At 36.8% G+C, this 7,594-nt stretch overlaps 1 pseudogene; it reads right to left on the bottom strand.

Annotated features, from left to right (window-relative positions):
• Positions 1-4,607: 4,607 nt before the first annotated feature.
• On the bottom strand, positions 4,608-5,407 carry LOC110196658 (prohibitin-2 pseudogene; annotated as a pseudogene).
• Positions 5,408-7,594: the final 2,187 nt, after the last annotated feature.

The following is a 7,594-nucleotide window of genomic DNA, read 5'->3' as shown; positions in this document are numbered from 1 at the left end:
CCATCCCAAATTTTGTTACTCTCCCTACTCAGTGATATCTACTTTTCTGATCAACCATTCAGGTTCTCTTGGGCTGGAAATTTGTTTTGCTCTGTCTTTTTGTGAGTTCTGCTGCTTTAGAATTTGTTTAGAGCCATTTTTTACAGATATTTGGAGGGGTTTTGGGGAGCTCAAGCAAGTCACTGCTTTTACTCTGCCATCTTGGCTTAGCCCCCATCTACACCCACTTTTGAAAAGAAGAAAATAAAACTTTTTTTTCACTTTTTTTTTCTTAAGACTTAACTATTTCAATGGCCCTTATGGCTTTCAATTAACTTTTTTGTCCAACTAAACAAAAATGCCCATGAAAAATCATCACAAGACTTTTCAAAAAGAGGTGATTTGCCATGGGCAACAGAAATTCATAGCAATATCTACTAAAGAATGGTGATATTGAAATTTAAATTGGTAGAGGGGCACGATTTACCATTAAATCATCAATATTTTGATATTTTCTTGTCTATGACTTTTCATTTCAAATGGACATTCAGTAAAATAGAGGACTTTCAAGTATTCTTGATGAAAAGACCATAGCTGAATAGAAAATTTGACCTTCAAATACAAGACTCAAGAGAAACATGAAGAGATAAACAGGAAAAAAAATCATAAGGGACTTAGTAAGGTTGAACTGTTTACATTTCTGCATGGAAAGATGATATTTGTAACACATGAGACCTTTGTCAATATTAGGGTAGTTGGAGGGAAAAACTAGATGGATAGATAGATAGATAGATAGATAGATAGATAGATAGATAGATAGATATGATAGATTGATAGCTAGATTGATAGATAGATGGCACAGAGTGAGTTGAAGATGAAGGGATGATATTTGGGGAATAAAATTAAGGGGTGAGAGAGGATTATACTGGGAGAAGGAGAAAGGCAGAAGTAGAATGGGGCAAATTGTCTTAACATAAAACAGACAAGAAAAGGCTTTTACAGTGGAAGGGAAGTGGGGGAAGGTGAGAGGGAATGAGTGAATCTTATTCTCATCAGATTTGGCTTAAGGAGGGAATAACATACACACTCAATTGAGTATGGAAATCTATCTTACCCTATGGGAAAATGAGGGGGAAGGGGACAAGAGAGCAGGGGGATGATAGAGGAGAGGGCAGATTGGGGGAAGAGGTAAGCAGAAGCAAGTACTTCTAAGGAGGGACAGGGTCAAAAGAGAATAGAATAAATGGGGAGTAGGATAGGATTAAGGGAAATATACTTAATTTTTCACAACATGACTACTATGGAAGGTTTTGCATGACTACACATGTATAACCTGTATCACGTTGCTTGCCTTTTTAATGAAGGTTAGTGGGGGGAGAAGAATGGAGAAAATTTGGAACCCAAAGGTTTAAAAACAAATGTGAAAACAATTGCTTTCAGGTGCAACTGGGAAATGAGATGTACAGGAAATGGGGTATAGAATCTAACCTGCGCTACAGGAAAATTGAAGGAGAAGGGGAAAAGAGAAGGTAGGGAAACATAGAAGGGAGAGCAGGTTAAGGGAAGGGATATTTAGAATGCATGCCATCTTGAGGTGGGGGGAGGGATGAGATGGGGAGAAAATTTGGAATTCAAAATATTGTGGAAGTTAATGTTGAAAACTAAAAATAAATTAATTAATAAGAATGGATACATTTGTTTAGAAAAACTTCCCAAAATATAGGTTACTCCACAAGTACCTGGAGAAATGCTTAACTTTCCCCAGGAAATCAGAAGCTGATCCTGCCTGAAATATTCAGTTCATTTCTCTTGAATTTAGAACTATATGTAGAAAAATTAATATATCTCAAATGGAACTAGACTAAATATGTTTTGTCTTTCCCCCAAGGAGTAGTCAGGGAGTGAAGTAGGGAGACTCTGAGAGGAATGAAATGATGTTTACTTGCACCAAACAAAAATAATAATATGAGATCCATCCATTACTGTAACCAGGACAAAAAATATCCTTTGTCTCATCAATTAAGAATTTGTCTGCCTGTGCCAAACTTACTAATTTGAAAAAGCCCAATTTGAATTCCATCTGAGCCTCCATTATTAAAATTACATTTTTCTGTTCCTTTCACAGAGAAGAAAATAAAATAACTGAAGTTAAATGACACATTTACGTACGTAGAATTTGGTACTCTTTATTTCAACATAGTTACTAACAACATAGGTATCCCCACAACATACTTATGGAAGACTGTATAAATCTAGCCCCTTCAGAGAAAGTTATCTCTGAACAGGAAAGTTCAGTGGTAGTGGTGGTAGTAATGATCATGATGATGAAAATAGTAAGGATTTCACTGAAAGTTTTTCAGTTGGCAAACATCAGTGCTATTTGCCAAATGGAAAAAGATAGCTGCCAAAGGGAGATTAAATATAAACTAATACATCAATTTTAATGAAAAAAATGACAGACTATTATGAAAGGTATTGCCTCATAGAGCACAGAGAGGCAATGGAACATATAATATGCCTTTAAAAAGTTTTGAAAATTTACCCAAGTAAGCAAAGTCATGTAAGAGGTATTTAAGGATGAAAATCAAAGGGCAATAAACTGAGGAAACATGGAAAATATTTGTAGAAGTCATTATAACAAACTGCATTATAGTAAGCACGGGTAAATTGTGATATGTGTCATTTGAAGGAACTCCCCAGTGGATTAGATTACATATGCGTTTGAATTTTTGAGACCATAATGAAGAAAACCCACTTTCTGACCAAATGGGACTTTGTATATAACATATTTTCAGGACAAAATATTGTCAGTCAGAAGAAGGCAAAAAGAGAAAATGAAGAGAAGATTATTTTACTGAAGACAGCTCCAGCATCATATGTAGATTACAAATCTCTGGGTATTTGGTAAGATGTAGACAAAACATCTTGATGATTGAGATTCTCCTTTTTTACCCTAATGTTGTGCCATCCTCAATATTGTTTAGATAACAACTTATTGAGCATATGGAAAGCATTCAATAAATGTATAATTTATTTCCTGATATATAATCAATTATACTGGCAATCTCTGGGTGTTTATGTGTGTGTATGTATACATATATGTATATATATATGCACGTGTATCTATACACATATATTAATGCACACAACTATGTATTTGTATGTAATTATTGCTCAGTTATAAAGCTTTGAACAAGATGTCTCCTTTTTTTGCTCCTTTTCTAATTTTTTTTAATGTGGAAGTACCCAGAGATAGTTGGTTAACATCTCTTTCATATAAAATGGTATCCTCTTCCAGATAGACAACCAATGGACTCAAAGTGGAAATTGAAGCATATTGTTTTCCTTATTTTTTCATTGTTTTTATGAGAAACATGGCTAATATAGAAATAGGCTTTGCATAACTTCATATGTCTAATTTGTATCTTATTTCTTGCCTTTTCAATGGGTAGTAGAAGTCATTATTGGAAAGAGAATTTGGAAGTGAAAATAAAATTAAAATTATTAAAAAAGATACCATCGTATAAATCTTTCAACTTCCTTCTTCCTTCTTTCCCTCCTTCCTTCCTTCCTTCCTTCCTTCCTTCCTTCTACTGTAGAAATATGTTTTGTATGACTTTGTATGTGTAATGGGTATTATTTCTTGCCTTCTCAATGGGTAGGTAGGGAATTATTGAAAAGAATTTAAAACTGAAAATGAAAATAAAATTTAAAATAGAGAATGTTATGTTAACTCTTCAACTTTCTTTTCTTTTCTTTTTGGAAGATGGCTTATACCAAAATAGGTTTTCAATGATGTCATATGTCTAATGATTATTTTATTTCTTATTTTCTCAATGAGTGAGGGAGGGAGTTAATGGAAAAAGAGTATTTGCATCTGAAAATAAAAATAGTTTAAAAAATAGAGAATGTGTTGGATAAACACTTCAACTCCAGCCTGAGGTACTGCCCTGTAAACATCCCCAATGATTCCCAAAACCCTAGAAGTAAGAACTATGCCTCTGTATTTTTTCCGCTGCCTTAATTTATGAGTTCTGGCATGTCCTCTCTGAGCCCTCATTCACTCTTTTTCTAGGCATGATTCAAACATGTGACAATTTAATCCTTAGCCAGTGCTGTTGGATTCAGTTTAGTCCCTTCACATAGAAAATATTCTATTTAAGAAATATGAGATTTTATATACTTTAAACATCTTTCATCCAAAATGCTACCTGGACAGGAAAATTAAAAAACCTGTCTAATAAAAAATATTAGCATTTAAGCACTTACATTTAAATTTTTATTTTTCCCTTCCATGAATTTTTTCCACTTAAGCAATAAAAAAATAAATTAAGAATTGCTAGGTTGTCTACTATCTCCTCCTGGCATTGGAGTAAGCTAGCTAGGAAATTACTGAGAAATCACACAGTCTTTCTACCCCAAAGCCCCTGAAAAATATGGGAAGGGAATTGGGGAAAAGATCATCTGTCACTCTTCATTTATTCAATGAGTTGGGGAGGGAATGGTGGGTGGTGGTGGAGGAAAGTCACATGATGGTGGGGTGAGGGTGAGGTAGCTATCTGCCTGCTCATTCAAGACTAAATCAGGGTGGAAGAGAACAGCTTTCTCTTGAGGTCATGAGGAAGCCTTTATTTCTTGCCCCTGATGAAATTTTCACTTCCTCTAGTAAATCTTTCATCCTGCAAGTTCAGCACAAAGTTGTCAGCAATGAAATAGATTTGGTTCTGAGATGTGGCAATAAGGAGATGTTCTGGGCAGCTGGGATTTTACAAAGTTTGATGTAGCCAGGGTTCTTGCACAGAGCTTCCCCGAGCATCTTGGCAGCCTCAGTTTCACCCTCAGCTTATGCAATTTTCTGTGGTTGATCCTGTTTTGCCTTTTCCACCAGAAATTGAACCTCTGGGTCTCTTGCTGGGCCACTTGTTTGGCTTCCACTATGGCCATATATGCTCTGCTGAAGCTCAGCTATGTGATGGCCACATAGTCCAGAATGAAGCTAAAGTCCTGGGCCCATTCTGTCAGCTTCCACCCAATCAACAAAGACACATGAGTGTTCTGTGTGACAAGCTGTGAGGCACTAAATTTGTCTACAACACTCTTGAGCACCTCATTCATCATAGAGGGCACCACATGCTCCTCATAGTCCAACCCTAGGCACTAGTACATGCAGGGCAGCTCCAGAGCATTGGATCAGGAGAGCACACAAAGGGAAATGTTCACCATCTGGAGATCTTTGGAGCCTGTAGGAGAAGAGATCTTGTGGGCTGGGCATGGAAGTCATTGATGATGGGTGTCTGGAACCAGGAGATCCTGAAGTGTAGTCCTTTTGCGAGAATAGTGTCCTATTGTGCAACCCAAACTGGTTAAAGAAATTGGCTCTTTGCCCACCTTCCATAGTGAAAACAGTATTCCCATAAGCATTCCACATATGTGGAATTCCCAATTCGCTAGGGAATAGTGGATAAATGAGCCAATACTATTTTGAGAATATTCTCCAAACTGAAAAGAAGAAATGATGCTATGGGAGATTGATGCATAGGAGTGGCAATGAAAGAACTTCCTTCAATAATTAGTGATGGAAAGAAGCAAAGCATCAGCAGAAAAAATCATAATGCCATCCAAATGATTAATTCAGGCAGAGACAATGAGAAAGAGAGATGGTGAGATGGAGAGAGAGAGAGAGAATTAATATGAATTATAAATGATTTTTTGTGCACATTTCAACTTGTACTTCTGTATTTATTGCTACACTTGAGTCCATCCCAATGAAGTCCTTCACAGACTCCTGGTTTCTGGTTCTGGAGGACAGAATCAGCTGGTGAAGCTAATAGGGTATGGAATAGCGATAGGTGTGAAAGACCCAGAGTTATTTATTACTTTACTGGAAATCTCTTAGGCATCAACTTGGGAAGGAAAAACAAAGAGACAGTGCAGAGACCCAATTATCTTCATCAGTTGAGAGACATTGTAGCAAAGTGATTAGAGAATCCTGGGTTCAAATGCTATCTCTGGCATCCAGAAAGACCCGAGTTTAGGTACTGCCTCATAATGATTCTGTTACCCTGGTCAATCACTTATCATTTACTCTTTCAATACTCTATGTAATTATTTAAGTCTAAAAGTTGCAGACAAGGCACTGACACATTGGTGGAAGGAATTTCTTTACCTGGGAATAACTAATAGCAATAAAACTCTGTATTTGTTCCCTCTCACTTATTCCTTTGTAAGAAATGCTGGATGGAATTGAGTTAAGTGACATAGATGGGGATGGTGAAATCCATCCTATGGTTCATAGAGGGGACTTTTTTCAGGCACATGGAGCTGGATTTTTTGGTAGTAGAAAGCTTTTTGTTTTTGGTTTAGACACAATATTCATAAACTCTATCTTCTTACATTAACAATGAAGGATATTCAGAGTAATGACAAGGGGTGGTCCCTTTTCTGGACTCTGGGCCCTGCTTCCCAAAGGAATGAGCTACGGTGCTTCCAAAGCTTCCTGAAGGTTTCTGATCATTTTTCTTCTAAACTAAGGTTTCTGCTAGTTAGGATACCAAAGGTTAATGAAATACTGTGGTAAACCCAGAAAAAATTTTTCCTAATCTTTTGACCCAACAAATTTCTACTTTTTCCATTTGCTGAACAACCATGACCTTGGGGATAGTCTCACAGCCTCATAGATTTAGAGCTGATAGGGCCCTTAGAGGTCATTGAGTCCAACATTCTCCTTGATGGGGAAACTGAGACCCAGAGAGGTTAATTGATTTGCACAGTCACACAGCTAATTTCTTAGATAAGATTCAAACTTAGGTCTTCCTCACTCCCAAGTCCAAAGATCTATTACTATCCCATTCAGCCTCTATAAGAGGAAAAGGGATGCATGCTTTTTTTCTTTTGACTCATCTATTGCATTTCTCACTCAGAATGTCCACTGTAGGAAAGCACATAAAGAGTCAGCTATTTACAGTATGCAAAATGACATTGTCAGAATGCAGGGCAATCTCAGGTCATATACCATAAACAGGACAGATCAAAAAATCAGTCTCAGACTAGTAAGGAACCTAAGAGGTCACTAGTAAGGAACCTAAGAGGTCATCTGGTCCAACTAAGAGATATGAGGTCTGATATTATTTAATTCAGTTTGATTCACCTTAAAGCATTGCTCAAGGGGTTTTCAATCATTAAATTTACCTTTGTGTCAGATTGATCTTTTTGTATCCCAGGTCTTTAGGTTCTTTAAAGTTCCCTTGCTAATTGCCCTTAATAATTCATCTCCAAGTGTAAAGATGGGGTATATGTTTCAGCTCCCATTGTGTCAGATAAAGATTGTACTTTTCCATTGGCATCCCCAAACCCTTTGGTCAGTCTCTTCACTCCCAACCTGAGTTCTAGGTAAACATTTCTCTCTGTACAGACAGCCCTGTAGTTTTCCTGGACTCTGTCTACAAAATCTTCCTTTCCCTGTAAATTCTAGCTCTATAATGTCTCTTTTCTATTTCTTCTGCCACCATCTTAGTACAATATCCATTATATGTGCCACATTACTTCCAATAACACATTTCACACCCAGTGTATACCTACCACGACCTTCTTCTGAAGACCAGATTTTTCCCCCTTT

Source organism: Phascolarctos cinereus, unplaced genomic scaffold (assembly GCF_003287225.1).
Source record: "Phascolarctos cinereus isolate Bilbo 61053 unplaced genomic scaffold, phaCin_HiC Scaffold_4;HRSCAF=312, whole genome shotgun sequence".
Lineage (NCBI taxonomy): Eukaryota > Metazoa > Chordata > Mammalia > Diprotodontia > Phascolarctidae > Phascolarctos > Phascolarctos cinereus.
This window is presented reverse-complemented; position numbering and strand designations above follow the sequence as displayed.